Source organism: Macaca nemestrina, chromosome 16 (genome assembly GCF_043159975.1).
Source record: "Macaca nemestrina isolate mMacNem1 chromosome 16, mMacNem.hap1, whole genome shotgun sequence".
NCBI lineage: Eukaryota > Metazoa > Chordata > Mammalia > Primates > Cercopithecidae > Macaca > Macaca nemestrina.
Window position 1 is genome coordinate 4454628 of NC_092140.1, and position 23187 is coordinate 4477814.

Genomic DNA, 23187 nt, shown 5'->3' on the forward strand with positions numbered 1-23187 from the left:
CACAATGCATTCCTTATATGATGTGTCAAAAGAAAACTTTCTGTCTTTTATCTTTTTTCAGAGGCAGAGAGAGAACAAAGATATTAGGCTCACAAAATCCACTTCTGTGAGTGGGGTACTTCATGTTTTTATGGAGGATCTAGTGTTACCATTTAGAAAGTTCAAATGGTAGAGGGCAAGCCTGCAGTTGTACACGTGTGCTTCCAAGAAACCCATCAGGATGGGGTCAGGAGAGGAAGAGCGTTTTTGTGAAGCGCATTCTACAAGCTTATAGATAGTCCAAGCCACGGCACCCTTTGCCATGGGAGCACGGCCACATCAGTGTTACGCTGTATTGTCCTCTTCCGAGTCCTTGCCGCTCTTTGAATTGACCCCGAGGATTATTCACTCACTTACTGTTGGGAGAGGCCCTTCCTTTTGTGGCCAAGTGGAATGTAAGCTCTAAGAGAACTTGATTCTTTACTACAGTTCTGCTTCTCTCTAATGTTTGGGACATAATAGATGCTCCTTAAGTAAAGGCTGAATGAATGATAAGCAGAAACAATTTGAGTGCTGGGGTCCTTTAGAGCACACACTAGAAGAAATAATAAAGTCCAGCTTGCCAATCAGCTTGCTATTAAACCGCCACCAGTCCATTAATTTCTGTAAGCTGCAGCCCGTCTGAACATAAAATAACTCATTTCATAATTTAGCCCCATATACCTCAAAAGAGAAGTATGAGAAAAATGTAATTGGTCTGGAAACTTACCTGCAGGAACTTCAGTTCATTTATTGCAATGGCTGGGGTGAGAAATTCTGGAAAATTGGTGCATAATTTTATACCAATTCACCTATGATTAATTCAGACTCACATAATCTCATGAAGAAATATGAGGGAAAATAGATTAAACTGTCATCAGCCAATGAATTGGCTTAATTATATTATTATATATTAATCATATTAGTTATTATAGTATGTATGGGGAATAATTAATGAGAAGCAGTGACTTCTTTAGAGGGAACAACACTCCATAATCCATTGTGTACTTTGTTATTGCCCTGGTTAGATACTCTTTTAAAATAAATCATACATATTAAATTATTTTATAAGACCTGCACTAAAATGAGATGCATTTATTACAAACATTGGTAACATTATTCTGCTTTGCAATATGTGATACAATATTTGCCTCCCCTCCCCACACAGCATGAGTAAAGACAAGTTGAAGGACAAAGATAAAATCACCTCAGATTCTATGCTCTCCCCTTTACCCTGCAGGAGAAGTCTAAGTTCTCAAAACGAATGTTTCTCCAATAAAATGACATTTTTTGCAAGGTGAGCAGACATCACTAATGCACTATGAACACCCCATTGGCAATAAATTAGTTTTATGCTAGCTTTTAATGTTTGTGACTAAAATCAAGTTGATATTTCTTCACAAATACAGTACTTTATATCCTCAGCTTTATGAGCTAACTGACGTCAATCTACTGTGATTAATAGCCGGAGATTAAAAATAAATTGTTTTTGAATACTGTGCCATCATAGCATCTAAAATATCCCCAGAAATCATAAACAGGGGCGGCCAGGGCCAGTCTCTGTCTGCATCTGCGATGAGACATCCCTTTGTCACCCTTTCCGGTCTGTAAAGCCTTCTAGAAAACACAACTTCTGTGAAATCTAGGTTGTCAGCATGAAAAGCAAATTGGCAGAACACAGGGTTCCGTTGCTAAGCGATCCCTGGCAAATACGATACGTGTACATTATGACACTTGATGACACCATGAGGAGAGGAGAACACAGGTCTCCAGCTTGATGGAAAAGTACAGTTTCTGAGAGACGAGGGGCAGCAGGGAGAGCGGGGCGGGAGGCTCAGGCCTGCTTGTCTGAGGGGCCAGGTCTGGGGCTGCGGTGGTTCTATTTTGTGATTGTTCACCGCAATTGGGAAGTAGGTGGACATTGTATTTAATCTTTAGAGTCTCAGTACTCTCTGCTTGTGTCTAGGCTTGCCTCATTTTTGAAAGACAGAGTGATGATTCTGCTGTTTCCATTCACGAGTGCGTCAGAAGGGCGATTTAGTCATAGCCATGTGCCCAGGTGAGCAGCAGTTTACAGGGATTCTTGAGAGCAAAACAAAAGGGGAAACGTATTTAACACCACTGCATTTGCTGGAGGAAGCATCTGGTAAAATGCCAGGGACGTGGTGAATTTCAGTCCCAAATTCTATCCAATTAAAGAGCTGCAAGAGGCTCTGAGACCAACTGGCCCAATCTCAGTTTGCAGATGGGGAAACCAAGGGGCAGAGAGGTTAAATGGTGGCCCAAGGTCACACAGATGACCCATGGTCCACTGCCACCCAAGTCCAGTTTTATTTATTTATTTATTTATTTATTTATTTATTTATTTATTTATTTTCAGACGGAGTCCCACTCTGTGGCCCAGGCTGGAGTGCAGGGGCACGATCTTGGCTCACTGCAAGCTCCGCCTCCCGGGTTCACGCCATTCTCCTGCCTCAGCCTCCCAAGCAGCTGGGACTACAGGCGCAGCCATCATGCCCAGCTAATTTTTAAAAATTTTTTAGTAGAGACAGGGTTTCACCATGTTAGCCAGGATGGTCTCGATCTCCTGACCTTGTGATCAGCTCGCCTCGGCCTCCCAAAGTGCTGGGATTACAGGCGTGAGCCACTGCGCCCGGCCAAATCCTGCCTTTAACTCCTTCCAGGTCATCCTGGGTGACATGGTGATGTCTCTGTGAGTAAGCTACACGATAGAATAGACACGGTGACCTTCGAGAACTGTAGAACCTTCATTTATCATCCCTTTAATGTCAAGTAAGGTTACCCTTAGTGATACAACACAGACACAAATTAAGAGAAATTAACACAAAATCACATGAAAGATTTGACTGCAGTATTGCCAGCTGTGATCAGGTGGAGTTGTCTCAACCACTTTTGTGTGCTCTCTTCTCTCCATTGGCTTGGCTGTGGATATTGTCCCTTGCTTTTAACTAAATCAGTCATATTTTCTGGGCCATAATTCCAAAATAGAATGGACACTTTCATCCAGGTATTGCAATGCTTCAACCTGACAGGTATGCCCATGACGGCAGAAGGTCTCTTGCTCCATTTTTACTTACTAACTTTACATTCTTAGTTACATATGCCTCTGTGTAACTGTTGAATGATCAGGCTATGAGAAGTTCCCCAGGATGGTCAGTAGTTAGGACATTTGACAAGGATAATCAGAAATTTACAATACTGATGGAGAAAACATTTCAGAATAATATATTATTCTGAAATTGAGACATTCTGTAGTATAACAAAAGGGCCCTGACAGTTAAAAATTGATTGGATGAAGGATGTGTGTCCAACATTCATATCATTTCAATGGGGAATACTTTACCAGATGTAAAAAAGCAAACAAACAAAAAAAACCCCCAGCATATTAGAAAGCCTCATATCGTTTTTAATACTCCATAATTGACACCTAAATTTGTCTTGTTAAATGACTTACTGTGTTTAAAGTGCTTAGTACAATAAATATTTATTATTTCTTCATCTGTAAAATTAGGATAATAAGAACTACCTCCAAGGGTTGTTGTGATAATGAAATGAAATCTGTAGGTAAAGTGAATATGCACGGTAATAATTAGCTAATATGATGCTGATGCTGGTAATGGCCTTTCATTTAGTAAACTAAGAGGGATTATGGAGTCTATATTAATATCAGATAAATCATCAATCACCCCATCCTCACTAGTTTCTTGTTAATCCTGATTATCCCTTTTATTAAAAAAAGAGAAGATTTCTAGAAGAAAAGTGTGCCTAACTTGCAGATATACATTCAGCAGACTCCAGCCTGGGGGCCTTCTGTTCCTTCCTGAGTCCCTCAGACCTGTTTATTCATCAGTCACATTTGACCTAAATCTCTGTGACCATATCACATAGTTATACATTTTATGTCAATAAAAAAGTTTATCATAAGCCTAATAGCATTTTCTATCTCCTATGAGCAAGTAAATAGGAACCATTGCACAATTTAGCTTTCAAGTCAAATAGTTTATGTCAGCAATGGAAAACTGTAATGGGACCAATTAATTTGCCACTATTTTCCATTTACATAATGTGCATTATCAAATCTCATGAAGATTGCTTGGCTGTAATCACAATCTTCGACTGAAACAACTAGGTTCTACCATCACAAAGATCATTGGCTTGGTGTTTTCATGCACAGGACCCAGCTATAAGCTTAAGCCTCAGTTACCACTGGTGATTTAAAATTTCATGACTAACATTTGAAAAACCATAAGAATTTAGTGGAGTTAATATTTGTAAATAATAATAATTATTATTTTCTGTACTTTGCACAAAGACCTCATAAAAAGGAGTTTCTCTGCTTGAAAATGCTATTGGTTTAGAATAATTGTATAAATGTTTACTCACAAAGTGTGAGGAAGACAGACAAGACGAGAGCGAGAGGGAGGTGTGGCCTTAGGAGAGGAAGTCATGTTTAGCCATTAACTTTTTCAGATCTGTCGAGTGACAGATTTTCATTGTTGCCCTGGTCACAAGGGAATTAAGTCCAAAATTAATTTTAAAGATAGAAAACGAACAAACAAAACCATGACTGCATATAATTACATATATTTACCAGACAAACAAAACCAAAACAAAAATCTCAACCGTAGGATAAAATCAAAACCAAAATGTTATAATATATGAAAAATAGAGATACTAGAACACTCTACATCAGAATTTGTGCCACACAGCAAAAACAACACTCAAAGGGTGATTAATAGCCTTAAGTATTTATATAAATAAGAGTCAAAACGAAGGTAATAAACACACAATTAAATAAATTGAAAAAGAATAAGAACTATCACCTAACACAGCAATGGAAGGTACTAATAAAAATGGAAATTTGTGAATCAGAAAAGAAAAAAGTTCTATACGTGATTGTTAAGAAACAATAATCTTAACAGAAACAGAAAGACAAAAAATGGATGAATTAGATGAGATTATTTTGCTTAAACTTGTGCACATAAATTTGAGAATCAGGATAAATAAGTGATTTAGTAACATTAACAAAATTGATCCCAGATGACAAGAACAAACAAAGCAGATAAATTATTGGAGCAAGAAAAAACAAAAGTTGACTAAGTGCTAATTCCCACAATGCAGCAACTTAAAGAAGTTCATAGGGGAAGCCCAGCAATCTTCCAATATTCAGGTAACTTCAATGCTATCTAAACTGCTTGAAAGTGCAGAAAAAGAATTGCAAATTCTGTTTATAATTCTTGCATAGATAGTTAAAAGAAAAAGAAATCAAAATTACAGATCAATCTTATTTATGAATGATGCAAAAATGCTAAATAAAATATTTTATAAAATCCAAACCTCTATTTTAATAAACACCCTATGAAGAAGTACGATGGTCTACTTTTAGAATACAAAGATGACTCAATATTAGAAAATTCTATAATTTTTATGTGAAAATAGTAAAAGAAACCACAAGCTTGTCTCTATTGAAGCTGAAAACTTAGCATCTATTTATTTAAATTAAGCATCTATTTCCAATTTAACAAAATAATTACCAAAATAGGAATAAGTAGATAGTAGCAAAATACAAATATTTCTATGTATCAACTCAAAATCCAATATTATATGATGCTTAAAAGGCAAACATGAGGCAGTGTTCCTGGTAAGATCAGTCACAGGCAGTAGTGTTTACTATCATCACCATATGTGATGTTTCGGAGAAGCTATCTGCACTGTTAGGTAAGAGAAAGGAATAGGGATGCAAATTTAGAAAAAGAGAGAAAAAATAAATAATTCAGGAACATATTTATCACATACAAGATTTCTGTATGTGATAAAGATGGCATTTATAATCATTTGAGAAAAATGGTTTGATTATTTAATAAATCATGTTGGAACAATTGCAAATGACTATCATCTGCAGGAAAAAAAATAATGAAGTGAGATTCCCCTCCTCTCAGCCAACATCAGAAAAACTTTAGCTGCATTAAATACTTAAACGTTAAAAAGAACAACAAAAATAACCCCGACAAACATACAGATAAAGCAGGTTTTCATGAGGATTTGTTTCTTGATAACTTAGACGGGAGAAAGCTTTTCTAATAATGCTCAAAAATCAGAAAACTCAAAAGGACTGATGTATTTATCACATTATACTCATTCAAACACTTCATTAATAAAAACACCAAAAAATAAAGATATGATATATTTGGAAAAAAATATTTAAAACACAAATTCCAATGCTATAAATTGAAAACATTAGTCTAGTTAACCTTTAAAATTCCTACAGGCTCTAAATTTCCATTAACTTAATGTATTTAATAATTCACATTTATTGAGCCATACACACTAGACTTACCCTAAGTGAACATAAAACAGAAGATTTGTGTTAAATTCCTCACCCCTAAAAGAATCCAGAATGTGGTTCAGGCAGCGAGATAAATCTATGAGCTAATTAAAAGACTTTGAAAAAGGAGCACCAGGAGTTCTGAAAGGATGGTGTTGGTGGTGCCAGCATAGTTTGGGATGTTCCTGAATCCCTCTATAAAAAGAGCCATTAGATTTCTCTCTCCCCCCCAAAAAAGTCAATCGACAACATCAACATTTACAATAAAATAAAACAATAAGATATCCCCTGAAAGATGACTTACAAGTCTCCCGAGCAAGCCAGCAACACCCACAAGGCCATGTGTTGCCAGCACCTACATGGAAAGGAATGTCAGAGAGCACTAGGTATGTAGACACAAGGACCCCCAGGGATGTAGACATGACACAAGGACCCCCAGGGAAGTGGACACAAGAGCCCCCAAAGAGCCAACAGACAGAGCAAGGGAGACGTGCCAATTTGCGGGGACAAACTCAAACTGAGAGGATTTTTCTGAGTCTGCGTGCAAGGGGTCTGTGGTAAGGTCGGAAGAGGCTGGGTCTGAACTCTATTAACTGCTGAAACTAGTCTTCCAGGGCATCCTTCCAGGGTAGAGTGCTGGAATGAGGAAAACTGCTTAGAGCAGCAGTCCCCAAACTTTTTGGTACCAGGGACCAGTTTCGTGGAGAGGATGGTTTCAGGATGAAGCTATTCCACCTCAGATCATCAGGCCTTAGATTCTCATAAGCAGCACAAAACCTCGAATGTATAGTTTACAACAGGGTTCCTGCTTGTGTAAGAATTGAATGCCACTGATCTGACAGGAGGCGGAGCTCAGGCGGTCATGTTCTCTGGGATCCCACAGGAGGCGGAGCACAGGTGGTCATTGAGCTCTCTGGTCTGACGCTCACCTCCTGCTGTGCGCCCAGTTCCTATCAGGACACAGACCAGTACCAGTCCGCCGCCTGGGGATTGGGGACCCCAACTTAGAGGATTATAACTGAGCGAGAAAATGACCATGGAAAAGAAAGAAAGAGAAAGTGGAGGAGAGGAATAGGGACATGACATGTCAAAAAGCAAACTGCTATATCTTTAAAAATGATACAAAACGACATAAAAGAGAGTTCTTTACAAGATAATAAAAAAGCTATCTGAAGCAAGCCTCCTTCTAAAAATCCAGGAAAATTAAATTTACATAAAATCAACAGGAAAGCATGGAGGTCAAATTCCATACAAAGTTACTTTAAGAAAAAAGAGAATAAGAAGTAGAATAACATCTTGGTAGACAATGAAAACAAGATAAAAAGACATCCTGAGAAAACAGCAAAATTGTAAAGTATAATTTCAGAATGAGATAAAAGGTTTAAAAAAGATGTGAGACATAAAAGAACATAAATCATAATTACAAACATTCTAGCAATGAGGTGAAAAATTTAAGAAATAATATAAATACAAAATAAAAGTTTTAGAAATACAGTCTTAAAAAAAAGATTGAATGGACACAACTTATGTTACCTTAGGAGAAGCAGAAGGTGAAAAAGGAAAAAAAATTAAAAAGACAATGAAGATAACTGAAAGCATGAAAGTGGCAAACATTGAAAACAGATAAAGACAACTGAATAGGAGACTGATGTGTGAAGCCAAAACAACAGATAATGACAAATACTAAAATTTGCGATCAATAACTTTCTTTCAATTAAAAAATAGATTTGAAGCTATGAATCAAAATAACTCATTATAAACCAGGAAATATAAAGGAAACAACTAAACTAAGACATACATTAGTAAAATTACTAAATTTTAGAGAAAAAGAGCAATAATAATTTGATGACTATCTAGGCAAAATAAGACATGGCTTATATAGAAAAGAAAATTAGATTATCATCAGCTTTTCTTTAAGACACCAATATTTTATGCCAGAAGAAAATGGAGTAACATGTTTAAAATACCCAAGGTAAAGAAAAATGTGAGCCAAGAATTTTATAGCTAGCAAAACTGGCATTCAAGTACACAAACCCCAGACAAACAATTGTCAATGTTTAATAATCTAGGGAATTTTCTTTCCTGACTTCTTCCTACAGAATTACCGAGAGCGCAAACTTCAGAAAGCCAAAATGACTGCAGACAAACTGACATTATTCTAAATAGAGTGAAATAAATGTATACTTACTGATGGGACTAAGACTAAATGGATAAAACAGACAGCATAGTATGAAATGGTTATGAGACATGACAATGTAGAAAAGTACAAGATAAAAATTGGAGAGAGAATGAGCATACATACATATATTTAAACTATTCTTAGCAATCAAACTCAGTGTTGGTAGCCTAGTACTGTTATTCTGAGACTTATTTGTGCAATGTGGGAAAGCAATGAACCCTTTGGAGACATTATAAATTATCATCTGTGTCTTTGAGAGCCAGGATTCTTCGTATTAAAGAACGAATATAGAGATTTAATTAGAAGAAGAGAAATATGAATGCTTTAGACTTGAAGTTTAAATCAAAAGCATTGGTAGGTCCTCAAGAAGTATTTTATCTTTAAATAGATAATTAAATTACATATCTACCTGTCTATTATTCCTAGCTTTTTCTACTGAAAAGGCCTAACAATGATGACTAACCAGACAGCAATGAACATCCTTAATGCCAAGACTGTGGCCTTGAATTATCATTTTCCATTAAAAGAAACAGAGTCGGAACATCTTGACATACCAGATAATAAGGAAGCTATCAAAGATTTGTAGACTCACTTCAAAAGACTCAGGAGTTTATTTTAAAAGGCCCCTTTGGCCAAATATGGGACAATTTGAGCTTTGAAAGGGATAAAAATTATAATGAATTGAAACCCAACAGATAGGTTTAAATTCATAAGTTCATAATGATATTAAAAATTAACAACTGGTTGCATTTTGAAGATGACAGGAAAAAAATCATTGTCTTGAGAACTAGGTAAATGCAAGAAAAGAATCGAGCACTTGTACTTACTTTTAAAATGCAAAATGTAGCATTAGATAATTAAAAAAAGAGATAACAGAAATTATTTTCTTTTAAAAATTATTCCAGACAGCTTTTAAAAAGATAGAATTAGGATATTCCTTTGCAACCCTTGTGAAAGAATAGGTGTAGGCTTTGACCATAAACAGCAGCTACCACCAAAAATGAATGAAATTTCAATATTTTGTGCTTTCTGATGAAACAATAGAGTGACACCCATACTCTTGCCAAAGGGATCAAACCTGAGTCTCATCAACTCTTGCCAAAGGGATCAAACCTGAGTCTCATCAACTCTTGCCAAAGGGATCAAACCTGAGTCTCATCAAGTCTCTGGATACAGCTGTCAATCTGCAGGAGAAACAAAAGGTAGAGAGGTGAGTTGAGCTGCACAAGGAACATACAATCAGCAAAATGCAGGCTGAAGGAGATGGTACTGTCAGATACTATGTCCAGAATTTTCAGCAGATAAATTATCAGGCAAATAAAGGGCTGTGGAAGGGAATGTAAGTAAAAGAGACTTGCCCCAAGTCTAGTGTATTAGTTCATTCTCACATTGCTATAAAGAGCAAACTGAAACTGGGTAATATATGAAGAAAAGAGGTTTAATTGACTCACAGTTCTGCAGTCTGTACAAGAAGCATGGCTGGAAGGCCTCAGGAAACTCACAATCACGGCAGAAGGTGAAGGAGAAGACGGTATATCCTACGTGGCTGGAGCAAGAGGGCTAGAAAGCAGGGGCGGTGCTAGACACTTTTAAACAACCAAATATCGTGAGAACTCACTCACTATCGCAGGAACAGCAAGGCGGAAGTCTGTCCCCGTGATCCAAGCGTCTCACCCAGCCGCTCCCTCCTCCGACACTGGGCGTTACCATTCAACATGCAGTTTGGGCGGGTACACAGAGCCAAATCATATCATTTAGTGTTTTTTTATGTTTTATTTTTTGAGACGGAGTCTCGCTCTTTCACCCAGGCTGGAGTGCGGTGGCGCGATGTCGGCTCACTGCAAGCTCCGCCTCCCGGGTTCACGCCATTCTCCTGCCTCAGCCTCCCGAGCCGCTGGGACTACAGGCGCCGCCACCATGTCCGGGTGATTTTTTTGTAGTTTTAGTAGAGACGGGGTTTCACCGTGTTATGGTCTTGATCTCCTGACCGTGACCTCGTGATCCGCCGGCCTCGGCCTCCCAAAGTGCTGGGATTACAGGCGTGAGCCACTGCGCCCGGCCCATATCATCTAGTTTTTAAAAACATTTTTAGTGAGCAACCGTAAACAGTAGCTTGTAGTGACCCAGGCTTGGGTGATTAAACCATAAAGAAATTCAAGAAAGTGACTACCACGAAAATGAGGATGTGGAAGGGATCTCTGGGAGGTTTCCAAAGGCCCCAGGGCAGTGCTTCTGAGGGCTCTGTCAAAGTTCTGTCTCCACACCCGGATGGGGAATGTCCCCCTTGTGATGTTTCACTCAGCCATACCTTTGTGCTGGGTGTTTTTCTGTATGTATGTTTTATGTTACCATAAAAATCTGCAATGTAAATAATAAAAAAGGATATTATCAAAAATAATTTACGTTAATCTGTGTGTGTATTTGGCAAGTATATACTGAGCAGTTAGGATGTGCTGGGCACTGGCTCTATGCCAGGCGGAGCTGGACATTGCCCCCCGATAGAATGTCAAAGGGAGCCAGAAGGTGAAGAATGAGACAAATGTTCGAGAAATTTCAGGAACCTGGGGTCTCGTCCAGTTAAAGAATTTTCTGAACCTTGTTCATTATTCCAACCAATTTGAAAATGAGAGAAGGTGCTCAAAGGTGTTTATCCCTGAAGCAAAGACCTGAGTGTTAAGTTCTGCTATTGCAAGGGTAACGAAACCCATCCTGAGAGCGCCCCATCACCTGTGAGGCAGAGAACAGGGTGGCGGGGGGCACCCTGTTATACTCTCACGTCACATAGGTTTTTGGCCAAAGCTCAAGTCAAAATTTAAAAACAAAACGATAGAAAATGGCTGAAAGTTTAGCTAGGACGTTTCCTAACAGCAATGGCAAAAGAGAAAACTTTATAAGAGAGCCTTGAATCAAATCTAGATGCTTCAAACTTGTATCATGAATTAGTAAGCAAAGTGGCTTGCAGTGTTTTAAGGCAAATAACAAAAGTAAAATCTCTGCATGGTTATAGCTTGCATCCATGATATAAGACCAAAGATTATCCTTCAGAACAGATTTTAAAGGACATGTAACTGTTGGCAAAGGATTTGGGTGCTGGGAAGATATCTTTACTTAGCAGCACTTGTTCTCTTTGTTTGAAGCTATTTTATATTGCATTTGTGTGTGAGAAAGAAAAGTTTCTAAGCGACCGTGTTGTGTGCCGATTGTCTAATCCCAGTAAAATCAGAGTGTTTTTTTTTTTCTTCAGGAAAAGGACACATATTTATTTCTTATAAGCAGAATCCTTTAAGTGTATGTTGCTTAGTTATCACAACTGTTTGGAAATTGATAATGTTTTTGACATCAAAGTTTCCAGGTGAGAGCAAAGATAAAGACAAACAGGGTAACAGACAGACAGAGACTAGATAGTTTTCTCTTTGCCTGCAAAGAAAATGCCTCCAGCTTATTCCCATTTAATCTTCAACATTGCTGACAAATAGAAAAATCAAATGAGTTTTCTGCTTTCACTCAACACGCTGCTTGATGGATATGGTGGTAAACTTAGGGAGCTTATGGTCTCCAGTGGCAATGACTGAGTTGGAGCTGTACATCCCGTGTCTCCAGCAGGGAAGAGGTTTCCTTAAAACAAGGCAGTACAGCCAATGTCTGTCATTTGCCCTGCACTCCTTAATGTAATGAACAAAGCATTATTCTTAAGGCTTTCACTGAAGCTGGTTTTATCCTTTGGCTTGGGGAGTTAATTTAGATTATTGTGTGTTTTCCTATGGTCTGTACCTGAAGGATAGTGTCTAGTTGTCTTTGATATAACAGTATTTAATTCATTATATTATACTTACAAAGCAACATTCTGGGACAATAATTATAAGACCAATACTCAACAGTGGCTCTTTTCTTAGCTCCTTAGAGCTCCTTAAATGCTGAGAGGGTGTGTTTTTGTAGCTAAGCAAGCGGGTCGGCAGCCACGTGGGATTCACGTCTCGAACCTGCCACTTGCTGCTTGTGTTTATGGGCAAAGTTGTTAACCTCTTTGTCTCTTCATTTTTTTCTTACAAAATGGAGCTAATAGCATCTATCTTATATTGTGAAGCAAATTTATGGGAAATTCTGTGCTTAGCACAACAGCTTTGCCACAAAATAGATATTTATATCAAATCAATAATGTGCTAAGGGTTTTATTTCTAGAGTTCCCTTATATATATATGCAAAGGCTAGCAAATTCAAGCATGTCTAACCTCTATTTGGGAATCAGTCTTCAATCTTATTAAAGTTTTTTGGGGGATCATCTATTTTGAGAAAAATTTAGAGAATAAAAATCTTAGGTCCCTACTTCGTTTTTTTGTGGGTGACTTGATTATATATTTTTGTGGCCAGTGATACAGAAAAATTAGTTTGTATTTGGTATGGACAAAAACAAACTCTACTTTGCATCTGCACACGGTGGAGAGATAGCAGCTCTGTCCTGAGCAGAGCAGGAAGTGAGGGGAACTTTGCTTTTTGTCAACATCCTTTCCCAGGCTGGCTCTGCGTCACTTCACTCTTCTCTCAACAGCACTTTCTCCACCAGGAGGGGAAGTAGCCAAGGAAATACCAGGACAGAATACTAAATAGAAAATGGCCAAGGGATTCAACTCTGGGTTCACTGCCAGGTCAGCTGGAAGTGGGGACAGAGAAAAAGAATCCAAGAGAATAATGAAGCTGGAAAGTGTGGGACCCAGAGCACAGACAGCCCTTCCGTGGCTGCGTGCCAGAGCCTCGTGTGCCCTTGTGCATGTGTGAGCTCCCAGGAGAAGGGCAGAGAGTAGAGATCTCACTGCTGTCGAGTGCCCCCTGCAGAACGCATGACTGTGAAGCTCTCCCTGGGATGCTGTCCTTCATCTCCATGTATGTCAGTGTTTTGAACTTTGGCAGAGCAAGACGTAGCCTTGGGGAGACTGAAGGAAAGGCCTCCTTTAGTACCTGTTATGCACCCATGAAATGCACAGGGCAGGTGTTGCACACCTTTTCCTTGGACAGAGGAGGAGCGGGGAAGGGGATGGGAGTGAGCAGGAAGGAGACGTACCTCTGACCTAGAAAAGGAGGGGAAGAAGCTCCAAGGCCCAACCCCATCCTCCACTTGCTCTAGCTCAGTCTTGAGTCCTAGGAGGACCGGAGTGACCTACGCCTCCTTGGAGAACCCTGGAGTATTGCCATGTCTTTTGCCTTTGCCTGGAGCACAAGGAAAAGCACACTGGAGCAAGGTCTGCAGAATGTCCATGAGGGTAGAGCAAAGGTGGGAGAAGCGTAGGGAAGGAGAGAAAGCTTGCCCTGCTTGCTCAGCCACTCAGGGCCCCAGGTGGCCCTCTTGCCTGCCCCCTCCACCAGAATCACTCCATCCTTGGGTGGTCCTGCTCTTGGCGTCAGTTAGTACCGATGGATCGAAGTGGAAGCTCTCGCAGGAAGAGAATCTTGGGTTTGGGGATCCCTATTCACCGTGTCCTCTCAGCTGCAGCATTGGAACCTGGAATCCATTGTGGGGGCCAGGTCTCCCCACTGACCCGGCCCCCTGCTTCCCTCTCCCTCTCCCCCTTTTCTTCCCTCACCAATACCCAGAGTTCCTGGATCTGAAATCCCCTCAGGGTCTGCCTCTGCTCTTGAGGACTGAGGCCCCATACACCCAGTTCCTCTCCAGTAAAGGCCCAGGGCTGGAAGGACTTGCCAGCTCCAGGCGTCATATTGGCTGCGTGTGTGTTCAGCACTGCTTGAAACCCAGTGCGTGGTTGTGGAATTGCTTCAGTTGGTCATCACCATTAGGTTTTTAATTGAATTAAATAGAATGGAAAAGAAATGTTGATCACATTTTATAAATACAGGTGTTCCTTAATGAAACTTTTGTTCCAGTGGGGTGCGTGTGTGTGTGTTTGTGTATGTGTGTGCCCACACATGATTTTGTAGTGGAAAATGCATCTCTTATAAGAGGTCGTTGTCTAAAATGTAGGAAATCACAGAGAGAGAGTAGATGCTCCATGAGGCCAGGGGCTGCCTGTGTGTGACTCCCCCCGTGGACCCGTGACTTGGACAGATGAGAGATTGAATGGTTTAGACACTACAATATAGCGTTGCCCACCACTCTCCTTAAATAAGTCACCATTGGCTTCAGACACAGCAAATTCAGTGCCCTTTCTTCAATTCTCATTTTATTTTGTTCAGTACTTGATAAACTCCTTATTTCTGATTCTTTTCTCTTGGCTTCCCTACTTGGTATGGGCCATTCCTTTTGTCCTTTGGTCGTTGTTGCTGATCCCATGATCCCATCAACTGAATCATTTCCCAGGTCCCTTGGGGAGCTCCTTCTCTCATAGCAATCCGGAACGTGATTACACATGGATCAGACTCACTGTCAGACGGTCTGTTTATAGTGCTACATTTCAATTATGTTGTTATAGTCTTCTCTTATTTAGTATGGCCCACTGGCAATATAATCAGTGGACACGTTGTATGTGGCTATGTAGTATATATAGTGTATCTGTGTGCTACATATAGAGAGAGTGTGTATGTGTCAGAGACGGAGAGAGAGAGATGCAGAGAGAGAGAGGTGGGGAGCGCAGTTCCTGATATTCTCATCAGTTTGAAAAAAAAATTGTATTGTAAGCCACTTTGCATATACACAGTTATGTGCTGATGCACTCTTTGTGATTATTAATAGTAACAGTGAAGTTACAACAGCAATAATGGTGGGCCTTCAGAACAGAGTCCCATCGCCAGTCGGGGAAAGCTCTGAACCAGTGGAAGTTGCTGGAATGGGTGGTGAGTCAGCCTGAGGCTCTACCCCAGTGGGCTGATGCTGTCTGCCAAGGGACTTCCGAATGCATCGATGTAGTTTTATGCAATGGCTGTGGAGGACAATTAAAACATCTCCATGCAGCGTGCTCTGTTTTCAAAATGATCCACAACATGACGTCCTCTCTAAGTCAGCCCTTCCTGTAGACTTCATTCAGTGATTTTCTATGCAGCTTGTTGTTCCTAATCCCATAGCTAAATTGATCTTCAGCGTCACATTTGAAAGAGAGAAATGAAGCTTTTAAACTTGCTGCCAATTCAGAGAGCTCCTCTCCTGGGTGTTGTCTATGGCCTCAGCAATTATACTTTTTTATCTAAGACATTTTTATGTGAATAAAATAATCTCGATTTCTTAAATGAGACAATTAAACTCCATTTTACCTGGCTTCCCCAGGGCTGTGAGGTCTTTAAACTGAAAGAACATCTTTGTTCAATCCTCTGACAGAATGGCTTTCATTCTTTTATTGACTGACATCTGTGTTCTGAATTTCTCACACTTGTGTTACACGGACAGGACAAGGTGGGGTTGAGCTGCCACCCTGGGGATGCCAGTCTGAATTGCTTAGACTTGCATGCTATTTGCCCATCAGAAACTGAGGGTCTCACTCCATTTTTACATGATGATATGGTCTTCGGTGTCAGTAGCTCTTTTACTCCAGCCTGTACCCTGCTGGGGACAACAATAACTTAGCTGCTCCACTGCCAATTCTTGTAATCCAGGATATACTCTAACATTTCCTTCTACGTGCAAGGCTACATAGCTTGCAACTCTGCTTATCTCTGCGAGGCCCCAAGGCTGAGTAGTTAAAGTCACAAGTGAAGTCTGTTGCAATGGGGAAATTCCTTACTCCTCATGGTAGATTTTATTATTGCTCTAGATACTCATCCTCCTTCCCTAGAGCATATCAGTCTTGGCCATGGGGCTGCACTATCCTTCCTGATGGGAGAATTGGGAGGGTCCCCTAAGCTGAGGACCCACTTTGCTGAGTGGCATGCCACTTGTGTGTCCAGCATAACATGAGAAAGAATAACCTGCGTCATCTTTGAGCAGACGTGTCAAGAGCCGGCTCGTGAGTCCCCTTATCTTGCCTTGCTTTGAAGACTGGCAGTGTCCCAGATAGTGACTCCATCAGACTTGCTCATAAATTGAACAGAATGTTGAGCAGAGCCAAACCCCAGACAGATCTGTAACACGAGGGAGACAGAAATGTGCGCTGCCGCAGCCTCTGCAATTTGACAGATGTTTGTTAGTGAATAGTGTACTCTCGATTGCCTGGATGATATTTTCTCATCTGTGGGTGTTTCCTAACGTGTCGCCATTAATTGGCACCTGGAGCATCTCTAGCTCTTGTGTCCCTCAAATTATAGGATCTTGGTTCTATTTCTCCTTCTTAGGAAATGCTGTGCTGTATACATTTTTGTTACAAAAGCTGCACAGTGGGCTCTTCAAGAAAGGCCTCTGGTCCAGGGATGTTGCCCCAGGTGATGGAGGACACATGAGGGAGGAGGGTGGCAGGAATGACCTGAAGGAGATGCAAGACTGAGAAGGGCCTGACCTGCCCCGGGAGGAGGCTGCACACTGTAGGCACAGGTACTGTGTTAGCTCAGAGCACCAGCAGAGGCACTGCAGGATCCTCAAACATGAAAGCCACAAACAGCTTGCCCTTGTACATCCTTCCACAAGCTTCCATCCCATGTGCTACTAGGGCCTGTACACGTTTATATCAAATCTTAAAAGACAGGGAATGGTAAAGGAAATCCATCCGTACCACTATACTGGTATGATGTGGCTTTCACAGGTCCTACGCAACAGTGCCAGAGATGGATGGTGAGAAAGTTGGATGGGTGAATTTCAATCATGTAAGAACTTACCCCTACTTGAAATTCATGGGTACATGATATGTATCTATGTGTTTATATAGTGGAGTATGTTCATTTTGACAGGTTCATTGAGCACAGACATATCAGAAAATAACAAAGGAAACAGGATACTTTTTGTCGGTGGTATTGTCTAAAACATGAGAACACTTCAAGACCAAGATGGGGGTGTCTGGCTTATGGTCTTCAGAGAAGCAGAAAGTCATGTGCGTGCAGAGGATGAGGGTCACACAGCAAGCTGTGATTACATAGCAGTACAGAGTTGTGTTTGTTCCAGACTGCACTGGCCTTGAGGAAAAGACAAGGGTGTGCCCAGTAGTGATGATGAGACTGAATATCTAACAAAGCTAGTAGGGTTTATCTTAATGTCCTTCCTTAAGGTTCCTGCAGCTTCTGCTTTGTTCTGAGTAGCTTTTGTCAGTCCCATCTCTAAACTCATCTCTAAACCCGACGTAACTGACCTGGGTCCTCTCCCAGCTCTGGAAAATTGCACTTTCTTGGACAATTAACTTTATATCTTTCTTTCTTACGTTTTTTGAAAAATATATATGGTGAAGGTTTTGAAAGTACCTACTTCAAATAATTGTTTAGAGTAATAAGTAAAATAATTCATACATTTAGAATAGTGCCAAGTACTCTGAAGCCATTAATAAATATTAGCGACTCTTCTGGTTGTTTTATGTTATTTAATTTTTCATTACTGGATGCAGTTTGTGACCGATTCTCTGCTCCATCTAGCTTCACTTCTTGCACTTACCTAAGGTAATAACTTAAGTTTAATAACTAATAATCTAAGTTTAATAATCTAAGCTTAATAACTTCAGAAATCTTGGTTATTTCAATTCTTCTTCTTACCAATATAAAGTTACAGTGAATGGATTTCCCCCCATCTGAAACAACTAAAGACACAGTCAGAACTATGAAATGGGTTTTCTGACACTGGGCATCAGCCAGCACAGGACAATGACAGTTGGAGGTGGGAAACAGCATCAGCTCTGGAAGCACTGCCACCTCCTGCCAGGAGAGTGCATCCAGGCTGCTGTGCAGCGGGGGTTCCCCAGGAGGACCTGGCTCATCCTTGCACTGAGGAGGTGGGGCTGAGACCCCGTAGAGGCCAAGTGGATAGAGTATCCCAGGAGGGTACCCAGGAGGAGAGAGCTGCACAGAGAGAGGGAACTTCGAAAGTCACAGAGGCCTCCCTCAAGTCTTTAGCTGAAGTACATCATGGGAGGACCAGGAAACTACCCTAGGCTGGGGAAAGAACCACTCAAAAAGGCCTGGAGGAATAGCCCTGGAGCTGACACAAGGCAAGAAACATCATGTGTTCCCACCAACCAGAGAGAAAAGTGCTTGTAATTCATGGGACATCATCAGGGCACACAGAAGGGTATTGCCTCAGCAGGAGGCACACGCAGCCCTCAACTAAAGCTGTTTCAGCCCCACCTAACAAACAACAAAATGTCTGTCTGTCTATCTATCTATCTATCTATCTATCTATCTATCTATCTATCTATCATGAAAAGAAGGAGATAAACAGATCTCCCAAGACAGATCAAATATATAGATACAGATGATAGAATTAGTGAATAAGGACATTATAATGGGAATTAAAGCTATATTCCACATGATCAAAAAACTGTAGGAAGAAAATGAGCCTGTTATCAGCAGAGACTTAGAAAATATAAAAATAACTCAAATCAAACATCTAGTGTTGAAGGTGACAGTGGCAAAGGTGAAAATACACTAGGTGAAGTCATTAGCAGATGAGACCTTGCAGAGGAAAAGATTAGTGAACTTGAAAACATAGAAAACTATCCAAAATGAAACACACAGAGAAAAAAAGACAAGAAATGAACAGTGTGGTGATTGGTGGCACAAGTTCAAGTGGCCTCTGATTATACTCTGTGTATAATTAGAGTTTCTGAAGGAGAGAAGAAAGGAGAAGCAGAAGAGATATATTTGAAAAGTGATGTTCCAAAATGTCTCAAATTAATGAAAAATATACACTCGCTGATCCCAGCAGCTCAACCACTCCAAGCATGTGCATGCACACATCACACACCACACACACAGACACACACACACACACACACGAAGACAAAGATGTTGAGGCATGTCATAAACAAGTTGCACAAAGAATCCCTCTTAGCATGACTTTCGAAAGTTTGGCATGGAAGCCGGTGTTTTAATTTTGCTCCCAAAAGTCACCTGGCTGTCTTTGTTCCAGCCCACTGTGAGGACTGTGGGACAGACGCCCAGGACTTGGTCTGGAGGGTCACCATATGACACCGCCTTGCGTGGCTTATTGCCCTTGCTGCTCTTTGGGCTGAACACAGACTACTGCCCCCAACTTGTCTCCAGGCACTTCAGGTCTCTGCCCCCTTTATCTGGGGCTTTGGGGTTCCCTAGGCCACACCATCTTCTTTGACTTTCCTCCCCCTGCCTGGACACCCTAGTGACGGTCTCAATTTGGATGCCCACTACAAACAGAATCTCTGAGGACCTGCTCTAATATTCTGTGTGCCTGTGCCGGGCAAAGTGTACACACCAACCCTTCCTGTCTGCCCCCTGCAGAAATTTAATTGTTGCTTTCACTTTACTGTTCCTGACTGACACCTAATTCTTATGGCCACTGATGGACATAATCATGATTAAACCTGTAGTCTGTAGCCAATTTAACCGTACTCCATGTAGGGGTTGTGGAGATCATCATTATCCCCGTGGACCTGATATGGTTTATTTCATGAGCAGACTTTGCACTTGCTTTTCCCTCATCTGGAAACATTTCCCTTTGCCCTTCACCAGGCTTTGGGCTTTCCACTCCTCACGTCTCAGCCCAAATGCTCTCACAATATCACACAGATTTCACTGCTGTTTCCTATCACAGCGCCATTTCTTTCCTTTGAAAACCTGATCACATCTCATAGTGGAGCTCATTTTGATAGAGTGCTCTCTTTCTCTCTGATTCATAAAAATGGCAGGGGCATCAGAAAGATAGGGAAGAAGATACTTTAGTCATGAACCCAGAATGCTGCGTCTCAGTGCACGGATTCACGCTGTCCACCGACATTGCCCCACTGGCCCTGGGAGGGAAAGCTGAAAAAACTGCTTTCCTCGCACCTTCTGAAGCATAAAATGGAAACCTCCAGTTGATTACACAGCTCACTGTCAAACCTCTACCTCATATTTTACCCTAGACACAAACTTGGTTAATATTTTATGAATTGCTCATCAGTATGCACAGCAATAAGGGCTGTGGCAAAAGGCTGAGGCTGTCGCTTGTGCCCTTTTGAGGATTTTATAAGTAAATAAAGTCGCTTGAAAAATAAAAAGAGCATAATTGCTTGCAGGGTATGCCACATATAGAATGAATGCGTATGTGAGTGAAATGGAAGAGACATAATATTCTTGGATAAGAATGGGGTGTGTTTTAGTCTAAGAAAGGAGAATATACCCTTGTCACAGTGTCATAAATAAATTAAGTTTTAGCCTGACTGATAAAGATATAGAAATTTTAGTCTTGTAGAACATACAGAAAAAATATGAGAATTGGTAAACTTACAAAAATACTGTCAGTGAAAGACATATTCATATAACTATAATTTTAAAACACAATGAAGAATGATTTGGTTATGAGATGCAGGTAATTTGGAAATTATAGAACGTGTTAGGTGGGTGATTTATTTTGCATTAATTAGAAGTTAGGGATTATAAAAAGATATTATAAACAAAGTATGATTTAAAATATCTCAGTCATATAATTTATTACTTAACTACAGTTTAGGAAGTATTTTCACTGCACTTATGTGTTCCTGTACACAGATAGTAGATATATTTTTGGCTTCCGGAATTTTATTAGAATATTTTATTCATCAATTCTGTTTTATCTTCAACATATACAAATACATTGAAGACTATATATTCAAACAGTCTGCTGTTAGACATTACATTTTCTGTGAGGAGCATTTAAATGTGTTTTCTCTCCTTCCTTCCTTCAATCTCCGTCTCTCAAGCAAATTTGCCCTCCTCTGTATTGAAATAATATGAAATACTTAGATAATTTAAAAAACATAAAAACACTGTAGTTTGGAAGGGGACATATGAAAACACAGTTTTCCCTATGCTGAGGAATTCTTTGGAATAGAAAATACAATTCCAAGAGTGAAAAGGGATCTTTATAACAACAAATTTAATCAAGAATAAAGATCCATGGTGGTGAGTATAATAAAGGACAAAGAACTTGTTGGTTACAATTTACAAAACTACAACAGATGAAGCATATTAATAAGACTGCTAGAAAAATAACACTGAAAAACCATGAAAGAGACTTTCAAATCCTTTGAAATCCCTAATTGGTTAATCCCTGGGAGTTTAGAGTTATTTTCCCCATTTATATAGATGAGGAAATTGAGGGATTCTATGGCTTAAGACCATGAAATGAGCAAATAAAAGAGTAAGGCTGGAAATCAACAGCTCTGCGTTCATGCCACAGAGAAGAGACAGCTCCCAATTTACAGAAAACAAAACGAAGCGGATCCATTCCTGTTTACTGAATAACAGGTTCCGTTGACGTATATACAGATTTGCAATAGACAAAATCTGTTTCTGCTCACTGTCGTTTCCCCTACACAAAGCACAGTGCTTGGTACAATGAACCTTTGTTAAATAAATGGATGTGAGACAAACAAACAAACAAAACAGATAAACACACAGGCTTCTGAGACAATGCCCACAGTGTGTCATGTGATCTTTGTTATCAAATGTTCTACCACTATGTTTCCGAAGTGAACCTGAACACGCAGGCAACATTGATGAGCACCATGGCCCATTCAAATGGCCACTTTTGACACTAGCTCAGAAGCGCCCAAGGATTACTTTGGAAAGGCAGAGTGCCTGTGAAGCCATGAGCAAAGGGTTGATTCTGGGCTTCTCAGTCTCGTCCCACCCTACTTACTAAAAGGTCATTTTATTTGTGTTTTTGGACTGGACAATATACTGTTTCAGAGCTAACATTTCCCATGTATGTCTTCTTTTCAACTCTTGAAATAGTACTGGCAGCGGTTACTCACTGCTTGGACCTCTGAGTTTTTCATTGAGATTGTGATCCATGAAAATGTATGTGAATAGCAAAGGCTTAATCATTGAATGTGCTGCTTCCCTGTCCCCTTTGCCTGACCTTCCTGTTGACTATGTAACGTGGCCAACTACCCTGACTGCTACCATTTCATACAAAATTATTTTGTCAACTTAGCAATGGTTCAGAAGCGGCAGCACCCAGATCCCCACATCTCTGTCTTCATATACTACGGTAAATCTGACCAACTCCATCTTGTGTTCGTTCTTCAAGTAGAATTAGCTGCTGAATTAGAATTGAATAAAACCAGATGAAATGCGACTGAACAGAGGTGTGCCAGATGTAACAACTGACAGAACGGTTTAGCCTCAGAGGAGTGAGGCCAAGCAATTGCTAGAAAAGCATTTTCCCCCTTAACATCTCAGCGTGAAATACTTTGGATAAGGAGGCCCGTCTGGTTGGTTCCAAGTTAGAAAATATATACAGACATTAACAGAAAAGCAAATAGCAGGCCATAGAAATTATGAAACAATGTCAGAAAGCTGCCAAAAATTTGATATCCAACAGTTAGATCAGAAAACCTCCCATGCCAGGGTTGTCTTCTGGAAAGACGGACAAAGAGAGACACACTTCAGTCAAGGTAATGCTTTTATTGACAGTTACCAGAGGCTGGGAGGGGTGAAGAGAGGTTGGTTAATGGGTAAAAACATAGAATTAGATGGAAAAAATAAGTTCCAGTGTTTGATAACACAGTAGGGTGACTATAGTCAACAATAATTTATTATATATTTTAAAATAGAGGAAAAGATTTTAAATGCTCCCAGCGCAAAGAAATGATAAATGTTTTAGGTGATGAGTACCCTGATTTGGTCATTACAC

At 40.2% G+C, this 23187-nt stretch overlaps 1 long non-coding RNA gene across 1 annotated transcript; it reads left to right on the plus strand.

Moving 5' to 3' along the window:
• The first annotated feature begins 1751 nt into the window (after window positions 1-1751).
• LOC105485309 (uncharacterized) lies at window positions 1752-8786 on the plus strand. Its single transcript, XR_989478.2, has 3 exons — window positions 1752-1803; window positions 1985-2077; window positions 8464-8786. It is a non-coding gene; the product is annotated as an uncharacterized lncRNA (long non-coding RNA).
• The last annotated feature ends 14401 nt before the right edge of the window (window positions 8787-23187 follow it).